The 24687-nt window shown below is 35.4% G+C and overlaps 1 pseudogene; it reads right to left on the bottom strand.

Moving 5' to 3' along the window:
* Window positions 1–3192: 3192 nt before the first annotated feature.
* Window positions 3193–19140, bottom strand: LOC120154528 (annotated as a pseudogene).
* Window positions 19141–24687: the final 5547 nt, after the last annotated feature.

Below are 24687 nucleotides of genomic sequence, written 5' to 3'. Positions count from 1 at the left end.
AGTGGGTAAACTCATTTATCTAATCTTAACTAGACCTGACATTGCTTTTCTGTTAGCATTGTTAGTCAATACAGAATGATCCAAGAGAAGAACACATGGAGGCAGTCAATCTAATCTTAAGATATCTAAGTATTAGGGGTGTACAAAATATCCGACCCAATTAACCCGACTTATCGACCAGATCTGAAAATCAGGTAATTTTCTAAAAAATTACCTGATCGGGTTGGGTATCCAACCGACACATTTGGGTTGGGCCCGGTCGAATATCCAACCCGACACTTTCCGGGTTGGGCCCGGGTCACAAAATTTATTTTTTCGGGTTACCTGATTACCCGGTTTTTTATATATTTAATTATTAAAATACACCGCCACCCCACCCGGTTGAAAATTGAAATCCCTAAAGGTTGCACGATACACACCACAGACCTCCACAACCACGCTGCACGCTCCACCGCTCCTTCATGGCTTCCTCTACTCACGCAGTCACGCTTGTCGCTTGGCAGTTGGCCTTGGCTCCACCGCTTCAGGCTCCAGCCAGCTCCAAGTAAGAATTAAGAACAGTCACGCAGTGATAATTTGATTAGTGTCATTTTTGTATACATTATTTGTCTTTGCTGGTTTTCAGGCCTTAAAAGCGTTCCAAATATTGTACCTAAGAATTAACAGCATCATAGAAATGCAGAAAATGTATAGGATGTTTTTTTCTTATATTCAATAATACACTTTTCTTTGGATTATTCATGTATTTATTTTACTTTGTATAGGTCAATTGCACAAAATAATCACTGGACCCATTCCAAAGAACCTATATCTTCTGTAAGAATTGAAGAAAGTTCAATAAATTCTTTTTTGTCACCATTATAATGTATAAATTGTTCTGTTGTTAAGCAAATGTTACTCATAAAATTGGGTTTGTTTCATGTTTCTTGAAACTGGTGATTTAGTCGAACTTGGAGAATGTAAGTTCTAACTTTCTTTAGTTCTTTGTAGGAGAGTTCATGATTGTTTACAGGTTACCCTTGAAATTAAACAAATTGGTTTATGAATTTGGCAGATACATAACAATGTGTGATGAGTGGTGAGATTCCCTCAACATTTGCTAACCTTAAAGAACTTCGAACAGTGTATGGAAGTCCCTTCTCTATGATTATTACCCTTTCTCTCTTCTGGTTCTGCAAATTGCCCTACCATAACAATGGTAAGCTCTGTTGAATTTAGGTGGGCATCTGATATTGATAATGCATTAACAAGCAAAATACCAAATTTTTCGGTAATTACAAAGCTTACTACTACATTGTAAGTAATTCATCAAAACATATCTTCATAAGTTCTAATCAAACATCAAGTAGGGTAACTTTGCCTAGATTTTTCATCAGTTTGATTTGTCTGTCGAATGTTTATATAGGAGATTTGAAGGGAACTCTTTTGAAGGTCAATACATCAAAGAGTTATTTTTCCAGATAATGTCGATGACATGAGAAAATATTTATGATATAGAGATTATCTCATCAGCTAAGTCGTCTAAGGAATCCGAAAAGATTAATGTAGTTGAGACTCAGTTAATACGAAAACAAAAAGAAAGGGAAAAAGATTGCTGAAACGTGAAGATAAGGAGGCAAAAAAGAAAAAAAAACTTCTTTTGTTTGGGATCATTTTAAAGCATTTGATGGTGATAAAGAACATGTCGAATGCATTAATTGTGCTCGAAAAATAAGTTGTAGCTGTGAATGTAACTAATGCAATGAAGCGTCATACTCGGTGCAAAGCCCCCTTTAACTTTGAAAAAGCACAAACAATCTTAGATTTCGAGTCCAAGACAAAGTGCAACGCTGATGGAACCATAGAGACAGATAATGTTTCGAGTCCAAGACAAAGTGCAACGCTGATGGAACCATAGAGACAGAATGTTCCTAAATTATGGCGTTTTGATCAAGAGAATATTAGAGAAGCAATCACTAAATGGTGATTGTTGTTGAGTTACCATTTAGCTTTGCTAAACGTGAAGGATTTCGTATGTTCTGCAAGGTAGTCATTCCTGATTTTATTCCTCCTTCACGCACTACTATTACAAGAGATTGCTATGCTTTGTTTATTGCCGTTGATAATAACAGTTCAAATGATCCGTGGTCAAGTATTTGAAACAAATTGTTAACTTGTGGGATGAGCTTGTTGGATGCTCAATTTTTGCATATGAGATGTGTTGCCCATATTTTGAATTTGGTTGTTAAAGATGGTTGAAGGATGTTGATGATTTTATATGAAAGTTCGTGTTGTTGTGAAATATGTGAGGTCTTCCCCTGTAAGGCTACAAAGTTTCGATCTTGTGTTAAGAAGAAAATATAACAACAAAACTCTTGTTTGCTTGGACATTGAAACAAGGGGAATTCCACCTATTGCATGCTCAAGAGTACTTTAGTGTTTAGAAATGCATTCAATATATGAAACGAAGTGTGTTCCTTACTCCTGAAAATGAGAATTGGGACAAGTCACTGCTTTCTTGCCTTTTCTTAAGATCTTTTATGAGGCTACATTGAGCTTCTCTGGATCAAGGTATGTGACCGATAATAATTTTGTGGAAGAAATATTTGACATTAGATATACGATCATTATCTTGATGACTCAAATGTTAGGCTTCAGAGTATGGCACGCCAAATGAAGAATTAAATTTGACAAGTATTGGGCAAATGTTAACAATGTGATGAGTGGATTTGACCAGTATAATGTCTCACTATTTCATGTTAAACTCTTCTAATATTGTAGTTTGTGCTAAATTATCTCTTTCCTTGCAATAAAGAATGAATGGCCATTCAAATTCTTTTTGTACTTTATCTCACATGTATCATATAAGTATACTATGATTGCTTATGAATTTCATTCCTATTAATGAAATTTTATTTTGTTAAAACATAATTCAATTATAATTTTTTTTCATACTTGAGAATAAAAACTAACCACCATTTAAGCAGGTCGATGTTTCATATAAGATCATTTTAGAACAAATCATTTCCCAATACTATCATTTTGGCATTTAAACCGTTTTAACCTTACTCAAGTTTATATCAAAAGTGAGCCTCTTCGACCTTCGTTTGTTCTTCTGAACCTGAAAGAGAGAAATGAAGGAAAATGATGGCAAATTTAAAACTGCCAGAGCCATTCGAATAGTTGATATGTGACTATAGAAAATATAAATATGTATCAGTTCAAAAGTCGGCTCTCAAGTCCCCTTTAAACCCCCATAACAAGATCCCAATCCCGTCCGATGGCTATCTACATTATAATTAATCTTAACCAAATCCAAACCCTTCATTGGCTTCGTGAATTGCGAGCAACAATCTCTCTTCTAGATGTTCCTTCGATGGATACTCGGGTAAATCCAATTGATTGAAACTGCATTAATCACAAACAAAGGTCTATAAGTGTAACACAATGCAAATTGCAGAAAACCTGAAAAGAAGGAAACCATTAGCTGATACGCTTCTTAGGGGCCGAAAAAGCAGAGTAGCACAATTAACGAGCTAAGTATTATATATGGAGAAATAACATAGAGATGACAGGGCTGATTGATTACCAGGTGTGAGCAGAGGCAAGTGGTTGAAAGGCACCTGTGAAATTACAGATATCGAGAATTGGTATTTGAGATCTGTTATGAAACAAAAGTAATCTTCTAAACTAATATATTTCTCTACAAACTTGAAAGAAATAGACAGGTTATTTTTAATACCTGAATCCTAATTCAAGTACTAAATAGTCAACCTTTAGATTTAACTACAGTTAATCACTTTAAATGACAAATACAAATAGTATTTATCTGACAATTTCGGTGTTGAAATACCTTTGAGGTGCCCGTCACAAACTGTAGAAGCCGAGCTTTGTCCTCCTTACTGAACCCTTGAACAACCTCCCAAAACCACTGTATAACAGGTGATGCAGTACTATAACCAGAGTACTCGGTGTTTGCCCTCATATCATCCACTAGGAAAGATGAATCACAAATCAGGTCAATATTCAGAAGATGGTGGCAAAATAAAGCATTCTAACATTAAATTTATTGGCTTACAATCTATTTCTGGAAGACCACTTATCAGTAACTCGAGCTCCTTATCGTTAAAAATGGATATTAATACCCTGGGAATTAATTCATTGAAGCCTTCCAAAAATGCATTTATTTGAGGACGAATAGCAGTGGTCAAACGATGCTCAGCAACTAAATCAACGTACTGGTGTTTATTCTCCTCAGTAACTTTGATGTTCCGGCCGCCAGGAATCAGTTCATAGTCAGTCACCTGCATCGTATATGGTAAAGCAGATTTTATGACCAAGAAAATGGTTTTGCCACAAAGGGCTTCATGAAAGAATCAATGAAAATAATCAGTACCTCTGTCCTTTCATATAATATTAGCTTCTCCTCATCAGCATCAATGCTAAATGTAAGATCGGGGACATCACTAATATCATTCTAAAAACAAACAATGAAAAAAGTTAAGGGGGAAGAAAAGCTGGAAAATGATACTCTCAAATGAACCGTGAAAGGTAAATGCCAGCAAACTAACAAACTCAATTGCTTGATCTGTACTTAAGAAAAAGGGGGGAAATGTAGAAATTTGGCATATGACAGACCTCGAGCATCCACTTTAGGTTTTTGAAGTAATCAGGATCGATTGCTTCAATGTCATGGTAAGTAACTTTGGCACCCAAGATATGCTTATAGAAAGATCGAGTAAAGTGGACATCCAAGAGCTGCCCATCAAAAAGTGCTTTGCCAACCTGGAAAATTTCAGTTACAAGTGAATAAAAAGTTCCAACGAAAAAAGTGTGTCAATCCAATAGGAAACAAGAGAAGATACTAACAACTCGCCCAACAAATTTGAAGTATGAAAGATGTTCAGTTTGGTAGACAGAATTGGGGTTAGGCTGGAATGTTGACTCATTGCCCACTGTTGTGAAAAGCAATGCACCTTTGTCAAATATAACCCTGGACAACAGCTGGTACCATTCCCTTGTAAGCCCACCACCATCAATACCTTCCTCTCCTTGGAAGTGAACAGTCAACCTCCCCTTCAAATCTTGAGTTGACCGCATCCGTAGTTGGTTATATGAATCCTCAAGTATGTAAGCTCTTCTAACCGATATCCTTAGAGGACTGTGATGATGATCACGTTGTTGATGCTTTTGATGCTTTATTTTGGACCTGAAGTGAGCACGTTTATTATCAAAATCGACAAAGCGCGGAACCTTCAGCAGGAGTGAAAATGACTTCTCAAGGAGCCCAGGATTCTGGCGGATGAAAGTATTTAACAACTTCCTATGCCTCTCTGAGAACTTCACAAAGGCAACATGTTTTTCATTGAATTTTGAGACAGCAGTAGTTTTCTGCTGGCCACCAGATGGGGTGCTGGCATCCTCAACATCAGAAAGTACAGCCATGCCAAAATCACTACCAGAACCTGGTTGTGCAGGATGTAATTTCTCGCACGTCACAAAGAAAGATTCTATATATGGTAAGATGTTCTGCGTGCCTGCAGGTAGCGGTGATGTTAAACGAGATTGTCTTGAAGTGGAAGTCCTGGATGGAGCTAATAAATCTGGTGCAGAATCTGAATAGATCTCAATTTTGCTTATGCAAGTGCTCAACTCTATCCACAAAGGTTCTAAGGCTGTATTAATGTCACACACCTGAGAAAGAGCAGCAGAACGCTCTGTTTCAGGAAGCAGCTGAAGATCCTTCTCTTTCTCAGTTATTGAGGTAACAAGAGAACTTAGAGCCTGTAAAACCCTTAAAATTGCAGCTCCATCAGAAGATGTTGTGCTGAGTAGAGCTTTCACAGCTTCACTGAACATCTTTAACTCATCCATGGCAGATTTAATCAAATTTTGTACAGCATCTGCTAGCTCAGAAATAAAAAGATGACAATGGCTTGGAGCAATAGCAACCAGCTTTTTCATTACGTCCGCCACCAGACTATATGCATTATCTGACAAACTGGCAGGAAAGACCACATGAATCCAAGCAAATAGAAGAAAATATATATATTCAAGATTTAACAAAGAAAAGAAATTCATCAAGAGGTGCTAACTGCAAAACCCATTCTCTAAGATGTATTTTATTTTCCCGTGGTGTGTGTGCGGTGGTAGGTGGGCAGGTGAAGTTTGTTTTTGTTGGTGTTTGGGGGGGGGGTCAGCATCAGTTTCAATCCAGAAGTTACACAACTTATCTACAACTGACGCATAAGAGAAATGGTGGGAACATAGACTTCTGTAAAAATATATGGCATAAAGAGACATATAACTTACCCTTCCCGTGCAAGCAATGAACATAAAAGCCGGAGCTCCATTTGTGGGAGATTGGTCAGTACACTCTGTGCATCACACTCCTTACTTGCACAAGATGTTGAAGGTGTGGATGAATCAACAGGCTTTAAAGGTGATTTGGCAGCCACAGGAGCGTCAGGATTCTCGGCATTGATGTCATCAGACATTGAAATTTGCAAAGCAGGTGTCTGTTCTGTGGAAGATGCCTTCAAAAGAGGTTTCCTTTCCGCATGGTCAATGATGACATCCAACAGGTTAAGCGACTGGAGCAAAATCATAAATGAGCAAATAATGAACACGAAGATGAAAATTTGTTTAATTTATCAAGGTAATCACTTATCACCTGCTCAAGATGCACTATACTTCTCAAGTACAGGGGTTGATGGAGAAGGCTCAAAAGCAATGCAATGGACATGTTTCCTTCCTCCTGCTCCTCAGTCATCAATGCTTTTCCACGTGACTGATCATTATTTCTTAACTCCTTCAGGGTAGGAAACGGCAATTTAAGCTGAAGAAAGATCTTAGCAACATATGGATGGTTTCTAGTCAAGTAAGTGAGAGTTTCAAGAACTCGCCTAGACACCAAAGGAGGAACTCCTACAAGGAGAGAAGTACAGGATTAAAGAAACCGCTCAGAACCCAAATACTACAGGTTATATCATGAACAAAACCACAAAACTTCTCCAGATATTAAACTCATTAAGACTAAGAAGTAAAAGAACCATCCTCGATAGGATAAATTGTTCTAAAAAATGGATGAGAAAAATGAAAATGTTATGATGGCATCCACATTGAATCACCAAGGGTCGTGAACTCAAATCATGTGTATATAATATCTCACCATCAAAATGTTGAGGACGAGAATACATCACATTATTCCGACAACCATAAAGCCTGTACGGTGGTTCAATTGAATTTGAATAACTGACGGGCTTTCTTGTATCAAGCGTCAACATGCCCATCAAGATTTTAACCAACTCTGTTCTGGTTTCATTATTGGTACATAAATTCAAGAGAAGCTTCTGCAATGAACCTTTATATAGTGGCTGCAAGATCAAAAATGTTAAGTGTATAAATCAAAATCAAAGATAAACATCAAAAAGAAAAATTTACTGTGACAGCACCTGCACCATGCGAAGTAGCCGAACCATTGCTTGAAGAGCTTCTGCGCCAATTAAAGGGGTGCCTTCAGCTTCAATTAGCCTGGCAGAAACAGATCTGCGCGACACAATACTTCCCCCCATCCTGTCAAAGCTGGATCGAATACCTTCACCTCTCCTAGAAGATTCACCTCTGCGATTCCTAGGGTACATCCCAAACAAGTTACGATTATGATAGCGATGTGCAAATCTCTCGCGCAACATGTTTGCCTCGGCCACAAGGGCAGGTGTGAGATTAGCAAGAACAGCATCAGAAGATGTTAATAGAACCTGAGAATAAAAAATAACAAAAGGACAAAATTTTTAGACATTCAACTTAAGATTTAACCACAATATAACAAGAATCATACCTCTTCCCTTAAATCAGAAGGAAATGTTGCAATTATTGAGACCGTGTCCATTTCAACTGGTTGACCTTCAAGCTCTTGAGATTGATGAACCCTTTGAGCTTGCTGTTGTGCGAGGACTTCAGCTCGGATGTCTGGGGGAAGGGCAGCAAGAAATTCAGGATCAATATCCTCAGAATTCTGTTGTTCAGCATTTGAAGGCTGTGCCACTGGACCCTGCTCAGCTGAAAGAACTTCACTACGCAACTCCTCCGTCACTATTCATCTGCTGCTCAGCAGCTGTACAATCCTGATCTGTTTCTCGACTAGAATTCTCTGAAACCTCAGCAACACTATGAAGAGGTACATCTCTCCCATCAACAGCAGTAGAATTCCCAAAAGCCACATTTGTTCTTCTTGCACGCACAGCCTGTGGATCAGCAATTCTGTCAGAAGAACCTTGCCTTTCTCCACCATCATCATGGCCATCTGCACTTCCAATCTCAACATCAAGGCTGCGCAAGCTTTCCCCTAAAGTAGCCCCACTACCACTACTTTCTTGGCTCGCTGCTTCAATAACACGAACAGCTGCATCATTCTGATCAAATTGCATTTCAACAGATTGTGGATGTATGTTTGATGCATCTGTTCCTGGCAGAGAAGCAGTAACTGCAGGTCTCCCATCAGAATGGAGAGAGCTATCAATTGCTACAGAAGATAGAGCCACATTAGAATTTTCACTACTTTCGTTGCTTACAACAGGTATCTCATGTCTTTCGCCGGCCCTGATCCCTGTAACTGACTACCTTCATCATGGGTCTGAGGTTCCATCATAGCTGTGTTGTGATCAGAAGATATCTCAGGGACAGGCCGCCTGAGTTGGGAAACAAGCAGCTCTTCAAGGCCTTGTGGAACAGTGGCTGCACTTGACCCATTGCTTTGCTGGCTCTCATCAACCCACAAGTTGAAACGCTGGTTGTTACGCCCATTCCTTAAAGAGCGGAAAATAGTATCCAACCGTGATGAGGTGCTGTCTGAGTTTCTGTTTGAATGAATCATATCACGGGAATTTTCTGGAGAAGACCAAACTAGAGAAAGGTGGAGGTTTGTTAAAAATATAATGTAGAACACATTAACAAGGCTTTAAACTGTAAATTACAAAAACTATATATCAAAATACGGAAAATAAAAACCTGACTGCCTTGTAGAGGCTGAGTGCAGTGATGAAGGTCCCACTAAAAGAGGATGTGTTGAAGAGCCTGAATTCTCACCACTGCGCCCCAAAGGACTGTAAATAGATGTTGTACGTTCATGACGTCTAGAGCCAAAAACTTCAACTGGCATTACATGAAGAGTTTCAACAGCAAAGCTGTGGTCTCTGCCAAACAACTCAATTTGATCAAACATACCCATTCCATTGAGACCCTCCTCTAGCCTTAGAATAACTCCACCAACATCACCATCATCCTCATCATCGTCCTCCAATACTGCATCATCAAATTCATCATCATCAATCTCATGATCATCTTGATCTGTATCAGGATGAGACAGGTGATGTACATCATCTTCCTCCAAATCATTATGGTCCTCATCTTCGTCATCATCATCTTCATCCACTTCATCCCCCTCATCTCCAGACATCTCCTCATCCTCATCCTCATCATCATCAAGGTTTTCTTGCTCATGAGGCTGGATTTCAAAATGAATCCCCAGATTTTCTACACCATTTCCAAGACCCCTTCCATCCTCAGAAGTTTCTCGCATATAACCATCTTCAGTAGCAGGACCAAAACTTCCATCAAGATCCTGGTCATGATCCATATCATCTGTAACAGCTTCAGACCCACCATAATTTTGAACAGTATTGAATGGTTCACCGCAGTCAGCTGCAACAGAATCACGATTGGACTGAAATGCCATTTCCATGGACTGTGATGCATCAGCAATATTATCTGCTCCCCCGGACTGATTGTGATCAGCAGGTTTGACAGAATTCTCACCTTTGACAGCAGAAGAATCAGCAGAATGAACATATTCCTTGGTTGCAAGTTCCAAAGCTTTGATGATCCCTGTTGCGACTTTAGATGACTCAGCATGATCCAAATCCAACACTTCAAGCATACGTATTAATGATGCAGCCAAACCAACATCAATAAAAGTGGCAGAAGCTTCTGCTGAGATGCATGAACCAATTGGTGTACGAGCAACTAGTATATCATTCAATAGATCAACAAAGGTCCGCATATCACTACTTGGAGGTTTGAAACCTTCACAGGAATCAACAAAGTCATTGAAAATGCAATTAATCTCAGTAAATACTCTCTTCCTGGCCTCTGCAGACCGCACACAAGATGCAACCAGAAATTGACTGGCCCTGACTGCTAGTTTATGCCTCCAGTCACCATCAATTTTCCTTTCCTTCTTTGAACTCCGGGAACATGGAATAAAATTGTGAAGGAAGTGGTGAAATATTCCACAACTGGATAAAGCAGCTGAGCTCCTCTGATAAGGGACCCTGCAGCTACTAATTTCACCCTCTCTCCGGAGCAGCACATGAACAGAGGACGCGTACATCAACATAATCTCAGACAAAAGTTTCAAGATGAAGACCATCTTCGCAAGTGATGCAGAAGCATCTTGCCCAGAAGCTTCATTCTCCTCAGACACAGTTGCAATGGCTTTTCCTTTACCCTTGCTGGCAGAAACATCAATCTCCATATCAGTTGATGATGGTGCATCAACAGACACCTCTATGCTGATATCATCTGTCAAGGGAGGAACAAATGCACTAACTGAATCCAAAAGAAGCTCAATCATATTTACAAAGCTTTGAGGAGATTTTCTATGCATTTTAACTGACTTAGAATTTGAATCATTAGACTTCCCATGCCCATTACCAGGACCTGCTGAATTCACATAGCACAAATTACCCTTTCCATCACTGTGTTGTGTTTTATCTTTGTCAGATGCTTTCTCCTTCTCATTTTCTTTTTCCTTCAATTTATCTTTATCACGGTTTTTGATCAGAACAACATAGGTCTCTCACCAACCATCTCAACTTGACAGAGAGACTTAACAGACTGCATAAATATAACTGGGTCACGTGAAATGACAGAACTTAGGTTGGCGAGAAAATTACATGGACTGATCCTTCCATTAGAATGCCTGTTAGCCATAGCCGAAAGACTGTGCTTTATCTCAGTTTCCATTGTCTGCTGCAAGGTTTGGGGATCTTCAAGGACATGATGGATAATGGTAGCAGCCACATTATCAAACCCAGGAAAAAGACTATTTGTTGGCAATGAAAGAAGTGAAGTTACACCCCCGCCATCAAGAAAATAAACAGCAATAGAATGGGTTCTAGTAAGAGTAGCACATAGTTGTAGGACAGCATGCATTGTTTCAGATGGAAACCGGTTTCTTATACAACTACAAGCAATCTCTATCAGTCTCTTCTGCTCGTGATGATCAATATGTCTTGCAGACGCAAATGAAGAATGCAACTTACCATTTTTATACTCATCAATACTAACAGATGTCTGCTGACTACTAACAATGTCCCTTTTCAACTGTTCAACAATTTCAGTATTCAATTTTTTATCCACCTGAAGTAGCCTATCAAGAGCAAGGAAAGCAGTTGTTACCCACTTTGGAGCTTGACCCTTCTCCTTGTCTATTGAACCAGAATCCCACTCAGAAAGTAAATCAGTCGCAAGTTTTACCAGTCCAGCCTTTGAGGCAATTTCCCGTGCCCCCACATCCTCGTAAAGAATTAAAGCAAGAACATGGAAAAGGGCAGGAAGCAGAGAATTGTTTCTGTCCTCAGAAGTAGAATCTCTCACTTGGTCAAGAATAAAGGAAATGACACTGGACCTATATTGGCCATCATTTTGGGAGCATATTAATACAAGGAGATCTCTAACTGGGAAGGCTAGAGGTTCCTTCATTTGAAGCAGCTTTGTACATGTTGCCAACAATTCCTCAACAGGAGGAAGTTGGACCATCTCTTCTTCAAGTTCCTGGTTACTTTCATTTGTAACATCTAAATTTGTGTCAGTTTCAGAGTTCCCAAGAGATATGGCAAGTGCACGAGCAAGTTCATCCTCCTCCTGGGTTTCCTCTGGATGTGAGAATAGCCACTCCATTGCCAACTCCACACTATTAGATCCAACTTGCCTCAGAGCTTCTTCTGCCCTAGACCTGGAAAATCCCATCTCTACAATTGTTGCTATGGCAGTTTCATTAGGAGGGGGGCTCGTAATACGAGCACTATTTCTGCTGGGAACATCTTTCACTTCAGCACCAGAGTAAATATGCCTAATGATAGAAATAACTGCAGTGATGAAATCATAGCTGCAATCAGTAAACTGTGGATGTGTCCATACAGGAAGCACAGCCTTGAGCACCATAGATTGAAGAACCTTTACAAAAGTTTCAGCATCCCTTGGGAAAGGTATCTCTCCACTTCCAAGTGGTTGCACCAGCAGGTGTTTAGTGAATGGAGACAAAATAAAAGAAGATGCCACCAGGTGAGCCAGAAGTCTACCACAGCTAGCTAATGCACCATATATCCAAGCATGATCTCCGAGTTCCTTTTCACCCTGCTTTACATTACCATCATCCATATCCATTGGAGATGCTGGTGCCCTATTAACTTCAAATAGATATTGGCTGGTAGCTTCGAAAGTAGTCAAAATTGATTGAACAACTCCACATCCATATAAGCAGTTTAATATAATAGCATTACAAGAATCGGGACTGTCCTGGAGAACACCATCAATGAAATCAATAACCTTCCCAAAGTAGCGACACTTAGTTGATATGGATGCTTCTGAACCTGAAGAATTTACATAACCTCCGAAGTTCATGTGACTCAATGCAATAGAGGCAAAACCAAAGGCAACAAATTTTGATGCAGGGGATGCATTAACAGTATCATCCCGACGATGAGAAGGAAGTAAAATCACTTTTCCCAACTCTTGAAATAAATGGGTGATGTGCAAAGAAAGGGACCTCATCATATCACAGCAAGAGGTGTGATAAGATCTCCGCTTGTCATAATCCTTTTTGTTGGCAGTTCCAGAAGCATTTGATGTGGTAGAATGATTAGCTCCAAACCAAGTGTTTAAACCATCAATACCCAATCTCTGATGAAAGCCACTAGTTCGTCCAAGGTCACGATAAAGGTTTATGAGGTCAAAGAACTGGGATTCAGAACTCCATCCCGATGTCCTCCTTAATAATGGATCAAGGAACCGTCTAAAGGAGTTCAACCTTTGATCTTCCTCATCAGTTGCACTGGATTCCTGTTGCTGTGAATCAGGCTCAGCAGAACTAGCACTAGCATCATCATCATCCAGTTCAAGCTTGGCATCTTCAAGGAGAGAGATCTGCCATAAAATTTCACGATGAACACAACCAAGATCTTCCAGAACTTCTTTGCTGTCATTTCCAAGTTCAGCAAGCAAAGCACTAACCCAGCGATTGTCTTTAGAAGCAGCAAGAAATAGAAGGAACTCAATGAGGAAAAGGGGAGAAAAGATTCCATCTTCAGGCGTCAACTTAGGATCCAGTAAAAAGGACCCTGAAGCTGAACCAAATCCACTCAAAACTTTCTTCAAATGTTCTATAAGAGAAGAACAAAATGCACGAGCTAGAGGAGCAGAGTGATGCTGTGTAAACCCTTTAAAAACCATGGTGCTATGTAAAGCAATAGACATGCCCTCCGATGATTTTACAATACTGGGCCTCAAAAGAAGCTTAAGTAGAGCATCAATTCCTGATTTCTCCACAAACAGCCGACATGTTTCAGAGTTCTCTGTAGTTCTATGAAGCAATACCATCAGATGCAAAATGCACAATTGAAGAAATTGCTCGTCACTGATTCCTTCAGTTACAGAATCCACCACAGAACAGTGCTCTTCATTTCCTTTTTCTTCAGAATCAGTCTCCATTGCAGTGCTCTCATTAACTTTTTCCACAGATGACCCAGAGAAACTACTACTGCCCCCAAAGGAATCGATTCTATTTACAATTTCAATGATGATATCAACACCACTGCTTCTCAATGAAGCTACATGGCGCAAAAGCTCTTCAACTGCATTAGCAAAAGGAACAATTGCTTCATTCATCAGCAGCACATACTTCTTGCTAGTAAAGATGTCAACAAGGAATCGCAATGCTGAAGTTTCTTTCACGGCCTCCAAGCCTTTGGCATTAAGACATATGGCACCAATGCCATTTGGGAGACATTTTATAGCCTTTGAAGATGGAAGTATGCCAGATAACACTGAAGACAAAAAGGCATCCGGAAGACCCAAATCAAGCAGTGCAGGAAGACATATGGGATCTTTATGAATAATTTCACTCATAACAGTCACAGCAGAGTAGTAAATATCCCCTCCAAATTTATCTGCATTCCCAAAAATGAGCGACAATGTACCAGGCAGTGAATTTTCATTAGTATTCTGCAGTCTAGTGGAGTTTGCAGGGGCATATGTAGCAGAGCCAAGAGCCTTCAAAAGTATCTTGATAAGCCTCTTTTGGGAATACAACTGGTCATCACTGTATCCAGAGCATTCACCATATACCATTGAATTATCGTTTCCACCCGATATACCAATAGCTCTATGAACTTCTATCTGTAGCCTCTGAGCTAGAAGCTCCACTCCACCCAGTTCTCTAAGCAATGTTACAGCTGAACTACTGTAATCCATTAGCTTCTGTAGAGCTTTTACAGCCAAGTAGACGAGATGCATATGATTTGGGTCAGAATCCTCCAAAAGAGGTAAAAAGGTTGGAATCATTACTGACCCTCTAATATTACTCCCTGATGCAGAGGATGATGTGATATGAAGCAGATAGAACTGAAGAAGAGCCTCAATAAAAGACAGAGATGATGGATCACTAAAACCTTTGAGTGATAAAACTGCCTTCTGGAGCACATTCAGGAGGATCATCCGATTCCCTGCAGTAAAACTAATACTTGATCCACTCAAAATTTGTGCTCGGTCATGAGATGCTGAATATGCAGCTAACTGAGCAACCAATGCAAGCATTGCAAGAGTTCTAATATCTCCCGGAATAGTTTCTTCCGACCGCACTATCCTGACTAATTCATTTGTATACTCTGGTTCATTTGCAAAAAATGATGTCAGCTCATCATTAGCGTCACTAGACTTGACAAGCACAATAAATGCAAGAAGGCAAATCCTGCTATACAACCTGCATATCCTGGGCGACCGGAAGGCATGTGCATATCTAATTCTTGTTAGCAATGAAAACTGGAGCTCATGTGGTACACTATACTGCTCAATACACTGCTTCATTATCAACAGATCATCCTCCTTCCGCAAATGCAGATCTGGAATGTGTATAACTCTCGTAGAACTTAAATTGCCAATGCCTTCTTCGGTGCTTTGAGAATTGAGCCCATGCAATTCAAAATAAAGGCTAGACCCAATCCGATGTTGAGACTTATCACAATCATTTTCCATGTCTGATGGAAACAAGCTAAGCCCTTCATCCTGTGGTCTCTCATTTGCCAATACACACGTGCACAGGCCCAATCCCTCCTCCTTGCTTCCCCATCCCTGAGCAAGAGACAGAAGATAGCTGTTTACTGAGCCACATCCAAACAACTTACCACTACCATGGACCTTAGACGGATTTATTTTAACAAGAGCAGAAAGAGTCTCCAATGCAGCTATAAGAACTTCGGGATCAGTGGATGAAAGTAGAAGCTTGAAGTGCTGAAAGGAGAATGTAAGTTGTATTAGATAACACAACATTGAAAGACATAGAGCATACCATACATTTACAAGTTTGCAAGTCACTGTAGTTAAAAGAACAATATGATTCCATCGTAGCATACCTCCAAGCCATCAAATGAGCTCTTCTTGTGGCAATTCTCTAAGATTGTTTGCATTACTCGTAGTATTTGAAGAACTGTATGCTTCGGAAATGGACTATCATCTTCTACATTTTTATATGATAGTAGAAGATCATTCCTACAATATAAGTAAGTCTTGAAATATGTATCAAAATGAAGAAACAGTGGCCTCCAATGATGAAAATTCCCCTGATTGAAAGCAACAAGCAAGTGAGTGGCTTAAAATAAAATAAAGGATAAACAAAAGATAATAAATATAAAAAACCACCTTACTGTACTCCCATCGAAAGCCTGAAAGAGGTATTGCTATATCCTGTAATGGACTCTGGATCACATTATCAATAAATGCTTTAATTTGAGGCGGCTGCAAGTGACAGTAATGTAAAAGTTAATTACCAGAAAAATATATATTTTTTGAAGGAAAAAAGGAGCATGGAAAGAAGCTTTAAAAGCCACTCCAACAAGCTCTTTGAAACCAGTATAAATTCCATTTAAGCAAGATTAGCAGCAACCATTAATAAACGGCAATACACGCATATATTCCCCAAATGATGTGAATAAATTGTGTTGACTCATTACTCCCTAAAGGGCAGTGGGAGTCAAACCAATATGAGAAATAAAGTAAACAATAAAATAACTTATTTTAAAGGATAAAATTAAAGAGACATTGAGGATTTATGATGTGATCATGTGAAGCAAACTGATGGAATTATTTAATGGTTGGGAACTCAAGAAATACCTTGTGTTTAATTTATAAAAAGTTTTCTAAGTATTTGGCTAACTGGTGGATCATGATTATATTTACAAGACTATTGCATTGGAATATTTGTTGCTAATTGCCTTTTATGAAACATGCTCAAATTTCACACAGAAAAAATAAAAAAATTATATCAATCTTCTAACAAAATAGTAGCAACAGAAAATATATGCTATCAAGGAGATAAGCAGCACTTTTTCAAATGTCCAAAATGCATAACAAGCAAACATCTAACTAAAAATAGATTGAGGAGCCTTATAAAAGCTATTAACATCTCTAAATAGATAATACATATAAACATACAAACATGTATGTGTACCATATACAGTGTTAAAAAGGGTGCAAGGCACACTAAGGCGATAGGGGTTTAATAGCCAAGGCGCAAGACGCAAGGCACGCGCCTTATTGAAGTGAGGCGCATTTTTAAAAATAAAAGATATACAAGTTTTTTACAGTTGTATAATCAAACAAAAAGAACAGCTCATGAAATATAAATACCAAAGAGTATTTATTATCAACATTTTATGTATTAAACATCACTTTTGTTCCATCAACCATTGAACCTTGAGAACCAAGCAAACCCCCCCCCCTTTCTTACTTGGTCCAGAATTCCATATAAGAAACTGAAACAATAAATAAAAGTCTAATAACGAGTTGTCATCAACTTCTTATTGTCTCCTTCTTGTCCCTCCACCTCACACCTCTCAACAAACGTGTATTCCTCCTTGTTAACACCTACACCCTAAACCCCTCCTCTATCCACCCTAATCCTCCATTTTCGTATTTCTAAATTGTGTTTCCAATCTTTTCTTTCTTTCTCATGGATTCAAATTTCACCATGTGCTAAATGTGCTGCTCAAGAACACATCACTATGCAACAAAACTCACTGAAACCTATCTTTTCCTCCACGAATCTCAATTCGTGCATGCATGCCTCTCTCTCATTTTGCATGCTCAATCGGTTGTCTTTTTTAACACTTCTTTAACACCAAATATGGCCTCTATTCATCCCCCTTTGTTTCTCTCTTTCAAACTTCAAGACAAACAATAATTATATAAGTTAAAGCACCCCCCCAGTTATCTGTATTTCACGCCAAATTTTCATAAGTCTCCCATGAAACTGGCTTTTCTAATCACCCCCACCATGTTTTACTCTTTTCTTCACTGGCATTTCATTTTTACTTCTTTTTTGTTGTTGATATATAAGTTATTATGTAAAATATAATAAAAAATAAAAAAAATTGCGCCTTGCTGCGCTTCATTGAAATCGCCTCGCCTAGACCTAATTAAGCGCTTCACCCTCGCCTAGGCGCGCCTTTTTAAACACTGACCATATATCATATCCATTTTGATAGAATATAACATATATAATACTAAAAGATTATTACCATAAAAAATTACAGAATAACAAATGACATTCAATTCCAAACGCCAACACTAAACCACACAATAATAAAATATTATAATAAAGGTTGCCAAAGAACTAGTATGGATCAATATAAACTGTCTAAAAACTCTGGAAAATGATTTAGCAAGCATTGAATGGGAGAATACAAATTGTTAACCAAGTAAATCCGGACATATATTGACCCAAAAAAAATAAGAACAAGAAGGAAAGCTTAGAATCATGAAGAAAACTTCATACCAAGTGCAAAATAACACAAAATGCACAATTTACTAACCTAACTTTCTTTCCCAGAAAGAAAATGTATAGTGTGAGAACATAATAAGAACTGTTGGTGACAAAATTTTCCTAATCCAAGATTAATTGTTAAAAAAATATCTTTTAATTTAAAGCGTCATATTCCTACTCAGTAGGAATGATCTTCATGAGTAAACGTACGTCATCCTGTCAACCAATATTGCACCTTAAGTTTTTATCAATTTTGATACGTTTATAATTCATAAAAAGATTTTGAAGCACTGTGTACTAGTTATTTTTTCAGGTAATCATGTTGGTGTCTAACATTATTAGGTCTGCACAATAGCACAGAAACAATCAGTAGAATCACTGAAGCAGCTAAAGTGCTAAGCATTCCAATATAACCAAAACCTAACAGAAGAAGCATAAAGAAACAAACACATTATTGAAATACTAATTACTAGGACAATAGAGTAATAATTGAAAACACTAAAGGGTTCTACCAAACAGTAGTAGACTCCGATAACCCTAACCCGAAAGCATTTGTCAGGAAAAACTAAACAACTAAAAATTAAAAATGATAATAACGAGAACAATGACTTACGGGCTCAGAGTCGATTTTGATAGAAGGAGTGATGATGGTTTCACCAGACAAAAGCTGGCGAAGCCTCGAAGGCAAAGTCGATCTTATATTCGCCATCTCACCTCTACTTCTCTACATTCAATTACTACAAAAGAAACACCCAATAAATAAATAGAAACAAATAAAGCACAAAATCATTACCTAAACTACGAAAATCAAAGATTGATTAAGATTCGAAAATATTCAAAGCATATCAGATATTAGATTACATGAAATAAAAAGAACACTAATAGTCCAAAAGAGCTAAAGAGAGGACCTGAGAAAGGAGATGGAGAAGAGCGATGGATGCTTAGGCATCCAAATTATAGAGCGTGAAATTCAAGATAATTCGAGAGAGATTTCGAAGATAACGATGAAACAGAAGGAGAACACACCCAGAAGCGAAAAATGGGAGCGGAAATATATAAGAGGGGCGAATGCTATGGCTGTTTTGATTTTGTGGGTGACTTTACATGGTATGTTTGTTAAATAAGAAACCGAAAGCCAAGGGGTCAGAGAAATAGGGAAATTTTAGGGTCTCTAAGGCGTAAATTGAAAGGAAAATTAGTTAAAGGATCGAAATATAAATATGTAAAAGTTTCGGTGAGAAAGCAACAGGGCCATTTTTGTAACTAGGTTTTTGCTTTCTGACCCTTCTATTTTACTATTTTTATTTTTATTTTTCATTCTAGCTTTTTATGCCTTTTTTCTTTCCACCCCTCTTTCTTTTTCAATTTGTTCCTTTTATTTTACAGCAAAATTAAATTAATTCTTATTAAGTTTATTAATATTAGGGGCTTGCTAATAAACCTTGGAAAATTTTCATTTCATTGAAAAACAAAACTTTCAATTGTTAATGTTTTAGTTGCTTTTCTTAATCTTTTTAAATTTTTATTTAGTATAAATTTTTTAACAAAACAGTGTTAAATTAGATAGGTGGGTAGTTAGCTACTTATCCCTTAATTTAAAAACATTAAATTGATATTAATTCTTCAAACTTACATTTAAAATAAATTTTCATTTTATTTTTTTTTTTAAAAAATATTCAAATTATTATATTTAAATGTTGTTCAAAAATAATTTAAAATATTATATTACTAGATATAAAAATAAAGAGATAAAATTTAATGATGATTTAAAAAACATAGGTCTACCTAGTGCGAATTATTATTTAATAATAAGTTTTTGTTTAAAATAAATTATAAATATTTATATTAATAATTACAATTCTAATTGAATTTGATATCACAATTTAATCGGCATAAATTCAATTAAAAATATTAAATTACTCATATTTTTTAATTATAATTAATATTATTATAATAATTTCTTTTATGCTTCTATAGAATATTTAAATAAAGAACTAAGATATATATATATATATATATATATATATATATAGTTTTAAGAAATATATTTGACCAAGGAAAATGATAAAATTATGCCTAAAAGGTTATTGATATATTTGACGGATTTATTTTGATGGTGTAAGAGAGGAGAACATATAAGGATAAAAAATATAAATGTTGTTGTTTATTGATTTTTCTAATAGTACATTTTGAATGGGACAATTTTAAAAATCAAAATAAATACATTCAGTGAGACAGAGAGTAATATTTTTTTCCTGAGATACTAAATATTATCGATTTGATGACGTGATGAGTTAATAAAATAGATTAATTTTTAATTTTACAATTGAAGTCTTAATGGAATATAATTTTGATCTTTAAATGTAATATAATATGTCAATTTAAAATTTTAAATAAACTCACAAATACAACAACAACTACAAAACCCTATTCTCTGCCCCAACGTCAGGTTGAGAACAGCTTCCGTGGAAGACCTCCGACAGTCAGAAAATTAAAAATAAAGATAGAATGCAATGCATGTATAGTTAAATAAATAAATACATAGTTGAACAGTGTTAATAATGCAGTCTTCAATATGCACGTCTATAAATGGGAAGTAATCCTGCAAATAAATTCATGCAATAGACAAGAACTAAGAACCGAAAAAATTTAAAAAGAGAAAACATGAAGAGAAGGATACACAAAAATTAACGATAGCAAACTACGAAAATGAATAAATAAATAAACTCACAAATCTTGCACCTAATCAACGAAATAAAAGCCTAAATGGTTCATGTCTTTTTCTGTTCATATATTTGGAGGAAAGTCTTAAAATTATGTCCAAAAGGTTACATATTTCATGCTCGTAATTTTTAAAAATGAGTTATTTTTTAATTAATAGAGTTAATGATATGTTAACAGAATGATCAAACTAAATGACATTTTAATTTAAAGTATTTTAAAATTACAAATTAATTTAAAATAGTCATAATTTAAGGTCTAATAAAAAATATTTTAAAGTTTAAGAATCAATTTAGAAGAAAGTCATAACTTAGGTACCCCTATACAATTATATCTAATCTCAAATACAACTTTGAAAATGGAAAAAAATGACACTACAACATAATATGAAATAAAATGAATATAATATAAATATATCAAGTGGTCTTAATTGTCAAAAGAAATGCTATTATTTTCAAAGGTATTAAGTTCGAATAGTTGTTTGTAAGATGTATATGTGTTATTAATAGTTAAAAAAATATCTTAGACAATTATTATCATGTAATCATCCCAAATCATTGAGAAAACATATAAATATATTAAATTTATTTGTTAATTTTTTTATGGTAAAATAAAGTTGAGGTCAAGAGTGGTTTTCCCGTCCAGCCAGGGTATACTTAAATTAATTGGGATTTATATAGGAACTTACAGATTGCCCATCAAGAGTTACGGTGGTAGAATTCGAACTTGGCCTTACAAGCTTAAATTCTTGAATTTCAACACTTGTACCAATACTCATTAAATTATACTCTCTCTGTCTCATTAAAATTATATTTTATTGACTTTTAAAAGTCAAAATTTTAAAAAAATTTGTCAAGATTATTTTAAATATTTTAAATTTGAATTTTATAAAATATATATTTCAATACTACTTGATTGAAGGCTTTTTAGAATATATATATATATATATATTTATTTATTTTTATCAATAATAAGTTTTAAATAATAATAAGTCAAAATTATAATAATCATCATAGAAAAAATCAATAAATAACAATTTGAGTAAAACGAAAAAGTATAAAAATAAATTTTATCATACTCAAATTATGCTAATTAAATTTATACAAAATAAATAATTATGCAAAATGTTATAGAAGAAATTCTATTTTCCACACTACAATTATAATCTTACTATCATTTATAAGATGAACATAAAAATAAGCGATTAAATTGTATTTAAAATTGATTTTTGGTTCCTAACGAATTTTTTATTAGGTGTCTACTATTAAAAATATATATTAACAGACACGTGTCACATTTATATTTTTAAAAAAAAATTTCTTAAAATTAAAAAAGTAGTTTTTTTATAAAAAAAAATTAGAAACTCCCTCAATCGTGTCCTACTCCCCCCACCTTCTACCATCCCTTCCCTTGTCCCCTGTTTTTTCTCCCTCTCATCTCTTCTTCCCGTTCCCCTCCCCGATGACAGACAGGTAAAAAACCGTCAGAATCGTCAACGGCGGAAAAAATCGTGGAGTCACTGCAATGACTCTTTTTTTTTTGCAATTATTTCTTGAATCATGGGGTTTCAACCGTTGGGTGTTCGGGCGGTCAAGTGCCATTGATATTTTGATCGATTGGTGACGGTTGTGGTGACCGGATTTAAGTATTTTTTTTGTAATTTCAAAACATTTTGGGTTTTTTTTATAAAACACTAATTTTAAGTTTTTTTTAAATTTAAAATTTATATGACTGACATGTGCCAAATAACAAAAAAAAATAACAGTTACGATCCAAACATCTAAAAGTATAATAAAAAAACATTATATACCTATTTTTAATAAAAAAAATTTAGACACAAAAATTTTAATTTTGAACATAATTTAATACTTATTTTTATATTAACCTAATTTATAAGGACCACGGGGATTCTCTTAACTGGGGTCTTCCCTGAAGAGAGACCTGACCAAGGCCCAATTCAGATAAAATCTTCTTGTACGATTAAATCAGGCACTCAAGTATAATTAGGATAAATATTATTTAGACTTATGAATTTTCATATGAAAAAGAAGGAAAAGGACAAGTCCCTGTCTATGAAGCAAACAAAAGAAAGGTGTAAAAATTCAAGCCAACACAACCTTTTTTTATTTTCTAGAAAGTTCGCAGAAAGTTGTCTTCAAGTGCCTTAACCGAAGAACAGAAACTCAAACTTCCGGATATAATAAATAACATTTGGGTAAACTACATTTCAAGTCACTCAATTGTTAGTTCAGTTACAAATAGGTTTACTTTTTCCTAAAATTTACAATTTAACTACTCCATTAAAATATCATTAGAAATTGATTACTCTATGTTAAAATTTAAAAAAAAAGTCTAATGTGTCTAGTATAATAACAATAAGTTTAGTCTCCAAAATCTATACATTCTGTCAATTTAATCCTAATTTAAAATAATTCAATAATTTTAACATCTTGTATTAAAAATATAGATCAATTTAGTCATTTTTTGTGATATTGTCAAACCAAATGAACATATTGAAACAAAGCAACGTTTGGATAGCTACATTCTACTATAGAATAACAAAAATTATTGATAAGATACTTTCATTGATGAATATGAGTCAATTGTATGGTTAAGCGAACTCAACATGCAATCTCACAAAGTATGTAACAAAATCTATGACCTAAAGATAAGATTGGTCGACAATCAATACAATTAGAGGTGAGTAAAACTCGACTCGACTCGAAAAATCATTTTTTTTTCAATTTTGAGTTATTCGAGTCAGCTCGAATTATCAATTCGGTTTTCGAGTTCAAGTCGAATTGAAATTTTGAAATTTCGAGTTTCTCAAAAAAACCAAAAATTTGACTAAGTATTTTGACAGTTTTACGATTTAGTCATTGATTTCATTATTCATTAAATTCATCATTTATTTTAAGTCCGTTTTTTACCAAGTTTGAACCAAATGCTCCTAAACATAGTAGAATACATATGTACTTTCAATTCCTATTTTTTATAATAAATTTTCTAATTTTCAATTTAGTCCCTCAATTTTTTATAATTTCCTTATTTTTTTCAATTCATCATTTATTTTAAGTACGTTTTTTTATCAAATTTGAACCACATGATCTTGAACCATTGTAGAATACATATATAATTTCAATTACTCTTTTTTATAGCAAATTTTATACTTTTAAATTTAGTCCCTCAATTTTTCATAATTTCCTTATTTCCTCAATTCATCCTTTATTTTAAGTCCTTTTTTTTACCAAATTTAAACTACATGCTCCTAAAAGGGTTTTAAGAATACCTATGTAATGTAACTCCAATTCTTATTTTTTTTACTAAAAATAATACTCTCTCTTTATTTAGTCTTTTAACTTTACATTTTACTCAATTTGGTCTTTTGACTACAATTGTTTGTAAATTCTTTCTTCCCATCAATTCATTGACTCCTTTATACTCTCATAAATATTTTACCCTCAAAATGCTTTCTTTAAAATATAATATTATGAATATATTTCATAATTTTATATTGTATTTGATATATTGAATAACATTTTAATGTGAAAAGAATATAAAATATATATATCTTATATGATTAGAGAAAGTCGAAAAATTGGAACAAATATTTGTCATGATACTATAAATAATTATAATAAAATTAGTATAGAAACTCGAATAGCTTGACTCACATAACTCAACTCAAATTTCTTAAACTCGATTCGACTTGACTCGAAAAAAATTCAAGTTAAGTTTGAGTTATAAAATACACTCGTCAACTCAAATAACTCGAAATTTTTTAACTCAACTCGATCGAATGTTCACCCTAAGTACAACATGCATTTAGTGTTTTCATAACAAAACATGAAAGAGAGTATCTCTAAATGTACATAGGGATGGCAACGGGT

The sequence above is a fragment of the Hibiscus syriacus genome, unplaced genomic scaffold (assembly GCF_006381635.1).
Source record: "Hibiscus syriacus cultivar Baekdansim isolate YM2019G1 unplaced genomic scaffold, ASM638163v2 tig00111131_pilon, whole genome shotgun sequence".
Classification (NCBI taxonomy): domain Eukaryota; kingdom Viridiplantae; phylum Streptophyta; class Magnoliopsida; order Malvales; family Malvaceae; genus Hibiscus; species Hibiscus syriacus.
The sequence above is the reverse complement of the archived record's forward strand: the minus strand, read 5'-3'. Positions and strand labels throughout refer to the sequence as shown.